Raw genomic sequence first — 7043 nt, 5'->3', positions numbered from 1 at the left:
ACAATAAATAAATTTATACACTAAAAAAAAGTTCATTCTTGTAACGTATTATGGTTACAGGCGCATACTACTTGCTCAGTTTTTACTGTCTATATTTACAAATGACATGTTGACACAGGAACAAACATGCCGCTAAAATCCATGGATTTCTTATAGATAATATTCTGTTCTGGTTGGAACTGTCATTTCTTCGTCATGGGCGTGGGTCAAATGTTGAGTAAAACATTTGATACTGTGGATGCATAGATAGTACAACAGTAGGAAAAGCAATAGAAGAATAGCTATTTCCTTGATCCACAGCCAGGGTTTTCCTAACAGGTTTCCAAACCATGAAGAATTGTCTTCAGTCATCCGGTGCAATTTTACTGAAAGATCAAGTATGTCTTGTTGAATTTTGTTCAAGTTCTTGGTTGGATCCATTAATCCGGTGCAACACTCTGGGCCTATGATGGTGCAAGCTCCCCCTTGCTTTGCTAGAATGTAATCCAAGGCCACTCTGTTCTGTAAGATCATTATCTTGTGTGAAGCAAGAGTGTTTGTGATATTACCCAGGGCAAAAGCTGTATCATTGGCCAGTTTCTGAACAGAATTTGATAAGCTTCTGACTTGATCAAGGGCTTGCATCACACCATAAGAAGGAATTATTGCTCCAAGAGTTCTTGACCACCATGTTTGTGCACAAGTGAGTCCTGGAATGCAGCCATCTTCTTCCTTTGTGGTGGGAGCTGAGTTATGCAGATGTAGAGAGCTTGGTGTGGCATGTGTATTTTCTCTGATAGCTGGTAGAACGTAGCCCAATGTGCACCTGCCATTGAATTGGCTGGGAAGGATGTCATAGGCTGATGTTCCACATAACCAAAAAGTTCCTGTTGGTGGAGGAATCATGCACCACTGATTCACTGCGAAGAGTTTTGGAAGAGATCGTGTCCCGTGGAGACATGCTTCTAAATTCTTTTCCCTTATCCCTGCTGATGGGGTAATGTCCACATGGGATCCTGTTCTCATTTCAATGACAAAGTTGCATCGTTCGCGAGGAATTTTACCCAGTGGAGTTGAGGATGGAGCATTATTTTCCACGCACCAGGAAAAAATTATTGGCAGTAGTAGATCTGTCATGATGGGAGTTGCTGAAGTTAGGTTGCAGGATGGTAATCCAGGAATGCAACACGGAGTAGCTGGAGGAGTTGTGATGTTGTGACATGTACTCTTGTTGTATATTCCACTGGTGTGAACTCCAAATAATGTACACGTGTCACAGTTGGACATGGGGTGTGCCACCCAGGGGATTCCTGCTCCTACTGAAGGTGGGTGTGGCATGCAGATGTTCTTTCCAGCAAACAAGGCATTTCTTGACATATTCATCAGCTCTAAGAATATGTTGCTTCGTGAGTCGATGGCTTGTGCGATGTTCATGATGATCACTAGTACGGCAATCTTGATCATATTGATGGATGACTGAAGTTCCTGTGTGTGGTTCTCTGCGTTGTGTTTTCTTCTGTGATGGTTGGTTTAGCAGTGGCCTCTTGAAGGTTGTGACTGGACTTGTAGGTGAGAAGGTTGGTGTCTATGGGTCTCAGGACAACAAGTTGTATCTGCACAGAATAAGAAGGAAACAAAAGCAACGAAACAGTATTTGTTGCAAAAAAAGGAAAAAAATAAAAATAAATAAATAAAAGAAAAAAAGGTAAAAAAAGGTAAAAATAAAAAAGTAAAAAATAAAACACTAGTTTTGTATCCTCTGTTCATTCTAATTCTGCTATAGTTGTTCCTTCTTTCCCTATTTCTTAATTCCCATGACACCTAAAGAACAGTAAGGTTAGGATGGACTAATAAATGGGGGATATTCTATTGGGATGTCTTCGCCCAGGGGTGGCCCCCAATCCCTAAAGGATCAGTTCTTCCCTGGGTACCCCACTGTTCTGTGTGTCCTATCCTATCCCTGTAGGTGGTGGAACAACTTTGCAATGTGAGACATGTGTCCAAGTTTTTCTTCCCTGACACAACACTGCAGCTGCTGTAATCAACATCACTTGATGTGGTCCAAGCCACTTAGGCTCTAATGGCTTGTTTCTGAATGATTTTATCATGACCCACTGACCTGGGATGATTGTGTGTCCACCTTCCGGTGGATTCTGCCAACACGACTCAACTCTCTCTCTGGCATTTTGTACAGACTTGGTAAGGTTTTCACAGTAAGCTATCAGGGCATCTGAGACGATGTGCACATCAGCATTTCTAAGATCAATTACACCTGGCATCTGCATTGGGCGTCCAGTAATAATCTCATGAGGGCTCAGTCCTACTGATCTGTTAGGTGATGCTCTCATACTACATAGTACTGCTGGAAGTGCTTCAACCCATGAAACTCCTTCCTGATGCATTTTGCTTAGCCTGGTTTTAATTGTCCTATTAGCTCGTTCAACCTGTCCTGATGCTTGTGGCCTGTAGGGGCAGTGAAGATTCCACTTAATCTTCAGCATTTTAGACACTTCCTTGACTACCTGTCCTGTGAAGTGTGTACCCTGATCTGAGTCAATGGAATCTGGTAACCCCCATCTGGGAATGAAATCAGTGATTAGACATTTAGCAGTATGTGCAGCTGTAGCACGTCCTGTTGGATAAGCTTCAACCCATCTCGAGAACTTATCAATTACTATCAAAACATCAGTTTTTCCTTTACAGGGAGGTAATGATATGTAATCGACCTGCAGATGACGAAATGGCCCCGGTGGAGCTGGGGTATGTGTTGCTGCTGTAGTTGCTGCTGGCATGTCATTGTTTTTCTGACATGTAACACATCTTTTCACTGTCTCAGTGGCTATGTTTCTGAATTTTGGATTCCACCATTGATTTGAGAACCTGTGATTCATGGTTGCTGGACCACTGTGACCCAAATTGTGTATTTGTTGAGCCAAGTATGGCAACAGTGATTCGGGAGCGACATATTTTCCCTCTTTAGTCCAGCAGCCAGATGAATCCACTGTGGCTCCTTTGTCTAACCAAGTCCATGCTTCATATAAAGGAACATCTTTGTACAGATCAATGATTGATTCAGGAGGTAGAATTGCTTTCTGTGCTGTACTACCTGAACATACTTGTACATTAGCATAATGACAAGCCTGTTTAGCAGCTACATCAGCAAGAGCATTATCTTTAGCTTCCATTGTATTGGCTGTGAGATGTGCTTTCACTTTAATCACCGCCAATTTCTTAGGAAGTTTCATAGCAAACATCAGGTCTTTTACTAATCCAGCATGCTTAATGAGGGATCCGGCAGAAGTTAAAAACTGTCTGCTTTGCCAAATGACACCAAAATCATGAATTACCCCAAAAGCATATCTGGAATCAGTGTAGATATTTGTAACTGATCCTGACGCTAGCGTGCATGCTCTAGTTAAAGCTACTAGTTCTGCAGCTTGAGCTGAAAAGTGATCTGGAAGACGGCCTGTAGCTATTACTTCAGTGGTGGAAGTTACCGCATAACCTGCTCTTCTGTTACCATCAATGATTTGTGCTGAACCATCAACGAACAATTCCCATTCTGCATTTTCTATGGGCGTTTCTGCTACTTCACTTGTAGGTGTATAAGTAAGCGTTACACAATCATGAGTCATTTCTCCCTCATCCTCTAACACAACTTCAGTCAATGCAGACATCATACATGAGGATGGGTTTGTGATTGGTGCACGCTGTAAAACAACATTCGGGGCTGTGAGGGTCAAAAAATCAATCTCTTTATCTTGTATGCTACCTTTCACAAACAGTCTTTTGTCATTGTGATGGATTACAGGGGAAAGGTAGCTACTCACAGCCCCAACAATTAGTTTTTTTCCTGTTCTTGTTGTGCTTTTAGAAGAGCCTGAGCAAGCTGTCCTAAAGCTGCTGTAGACAATGGCTGAACTACTTCAGGGTTGTAGGCAGGCTGAGAGGGAGCAGAATTATGCATAGCATGTCTTTTACTATCCTGCATCTTTTTCCTACACTCTTTCTCCCAGTGTCTTAATTTCCCACAGTAGTTGCATTTGCCTTCTCTTTTAGGCCACCTATTGTCTAGGTTTTTTGAACTAAATGTAGTTGCTGCTATTCTCACTGTTGCTTTGACATCAGCATCTTTTTCCCATGCAGCTAACTTGCCTAGATTACTTCTGATGGTATTGTCAAACCATGTAAGATCTAGAAAAGGTAATGCTTTCCTGTACTCTGTTACAAGGCCATCAGACCAAATACGAACTAGTGGTCCTTTTTCATGTAAAACACTTTCAGAGTTGTCAACAATTCCACTGTAAGCTATGGCTGTTTGACAAAACCTCTCAGTGAATTCATTCACAGACTCATCTTTCTTTTGAGCACAGCTAGTCACTCTAGACCAATCTATTTTGGGCCCCATAATATTTTTAAGAGTTTTCAGAACACCCTCTCTCAAATCATCTTTACTGGCATGTTGCAGATCAGAAACAGCAGATTCAAAACTGTTGAATTCAGATTCTGTTAGAATTTGAGACAATAGCTGTGTAACTTCTGTCAACGACATGTCATAAAGACGCATTTTGCTGATTAGTGCTCTCCTAAACTCAGAAAAATTTATGCGGGCTGAAGGTAAACCCTGAGACAGTCTTTCAATGTCTTTAGGCCCTAAGGCTTTGGTAACTGATTGAACTTGGACAACAGAAGCATTGGGAGAAACACTTTCAATTTCCTCAATTCTCTGCGATTTCCTTTTCGCCCCACAAACATTCACTGACTCTGCAGGTACATCTGTTTCAAAGAGAGTTTGTAAGTCTGGATAAACATTATCAGACTCACTGATTTCTTCTACATCAGCTTTCTCTGAAGCTTTGTTGCGGTTCAGTTTCTTTGTCAGAGATGCTACTCTAGCACGGAGCTGTTTGTTCTGTTCCTCTAGGTCTGAGTTGCGCTTAGCTTGTTGTGTGGCTAAGGATAAAGCAAATTCTCTGTGACAGCAGATAATGCCTTTTACATTGTTTTTACGGATACTGGCACCTAGTACTTTTTTACATTCATCTACAGACCAAGTCTTGTCTGGATGGATCTCATATTTCTGAGTTAGCTCTCTTCTAACTTTCTCAGTGACTATTAGGTCCATCTGTACTCCTAACAATGATTTAAATTCCTTATCTGACCACAACGGAGTTGCAAGACCACCTTTTTCATTTGTAGGGATCAATCTAGCGTTCTTCTTAAACATTTTTGTGAGTTTCTCAATTACTACAAAAACAAAACACTAAACTTTTCTGATACAAAAAACTGTATGTTAACAAAGTCAACCTTCCCTGGCAATGCAGAGGAAAAAAAAACTGATAGTACTTCACACTAAAACAAAAACAAAACAAATATTAACACGTAAGGTTAATCTTCTCTGCTTTACAGAGGATAGCAGACTTACAACAAAACAAAAATATTAACCCGTAAGGTTAATCTTCTCTGCTTTACAGAGGATAGCAGACTTACAACAAAACAAAAATATTAACCCGTAAGGTTAATCTTCTCTGCTTTACAGAGGATAGCAGACTTACAACAAAACAAAAAATATTAACACGTAAGGTTAATCTTCTCTGCTTTACAGAGGATAACAGACTTACAACAAAACAAAAATATTAACCCGTAAGGTTAATCTTCTCTGCTTTACAGAGGATAACAGACTTACAACAAAACAAAAATATTAACCCGTAAGGTTAATCTTCTCTGCTTTACAGAGGATAACAGACTTACAACAAAACAAAAATATTAACCCGTAAGGTTAATCTTCTCTGCTTTACAGAGGATAACAGATTTTAGCACGAAAGGCTAAACACAGACAAAACAAAATATTAACACGTATGGTTAATCTTCCCTGCGTCAAAACAGAGGTTACAGATTTTAGCACGAAAGGCTAAACTTCCCTGCCTAAAACAGAGGATACAGATTTTAGCACGAAAGGCTAAACTTCTCTGGCAATGCAGAGGATTACTTATTCCTCTCTAAAATAAAATTTAGAGGATAACTTAGCTAACTAAACCCACAGCTGTTTGTTAACTCTTCTCTGACGGCGCAGAGGGTAACTAGATGTGCTGGTTTTGCGGTTCTTTTTATAGAGTGAAACTCACCAAATCGTGGTTGAACTGAAAAGGTTCAGTCTGAAGTGGTCTGATCTTTGTATTGCTGAGTGACTTCAAATTGCAGTTGAGCTGAAGATTCCGTCTGAAGTGAAGTTTCCTTGATCTTGAAGGTTCAAGTTGAATTTCAGGTGGATTTCAGTCTTTTGTTGCAAATTGTTGAGAAGTGGATGATTTCAGTCTCTATCCGGGTCAGCGGCACCAAAACTGTTGTAAACTTCTAAGAGCCCACAAAAAACCAGGGAGAATCTTTCGGTTGTCTTCAAAGCAGAATCCTTTTTAATAAGAGGAAACTCAGCGTGGCTGTGGCGTCATCGAAAGCAAACTCTCAACTCCACAGCAAAACATAATATACATCTTACAGCATGTAGGTGGGGTCAGTCATGGGGGGCAGTAAAACAAAGCATGCAAATGAAGTCTGGGTGCCATGGTTGCAAATGAAGTCTGGGTGCTATGCTGATCTAATCAATAGATAAGTACATCATTACAACAATGTGCAAATGATGTTCTGGAGACAGGGAATACAATAGATACAGCCATGCTGTGAAACCATTAATTACATCACTTTAACATACAAATGAAGTCTGTAGTCAGCAAGGCAAGGTTAAATGTCCCTCCTATATGGCACGTCAATGCAATGATTTAATTAAAAAAAACCAAAGAAAATAACTTTTCAGTTATACGTAGAGTATTGTTCATTTGGAATTAGATGCTAGAAATTTATATTTCCACAGTCTGTTGTAAACTTCTAAGAGCCCACAAAAAACCAGGGAGAATCTTTCGGTTGTCTTCAAAGCAGAATCCTTTTTAATAAGAGGAAACTCAGCGTGGCTGTGGCGTCATCGAAAGCAAACTCTCAACTCCACAGCAAAACATAATATACATCTTACAGCATGTAGGTGGGGTCAGTCATGGGGGGCAGTAAAACAA

At 40.4% G+C, this 7043-nt stretch overlaps 1 long non-coding RNA gene across 1 annotated transcript; it reads right to left on the bottom strand.

The window, feature by feature from the left end:
- Positions 1-737: 737 nt before the first annotated feature.
- sb:cb92 lies at positions 738-6348 on the bottom strand. Its single transcript, NR_138543.2, has 3 exons — positions 6105-6348; positions 1244-1592; positions 738-789 (listed from the first exon to the last, which is right to left on the bottom strand). It is a non-coding gene; the product is annotated as a sb:cb92 (long non-coding RNA).
- Positions 6349-7043: the final 695 nt, after the last annotated feature.

The sequence above is a fragment of the Danio rerio genome, chromosome 6 (genome assembly GCF_049306965.1).
Source record: "Danio rerio strain Tuebingen ecotype United States chromosome 6, GRCz12tu, whole genome shotgun sequence".
Classification (NCBI taxonomy): Eukaryota; Metazoa; Chordata; class Actinopteri; order Cypriniformes; family Danionidae; genus Danio; species Danio rerio.
Note: the sequence above shows the minus strand (reverse complement) of the source record. Positions and strands in the feature narration are given on the sequence as shown.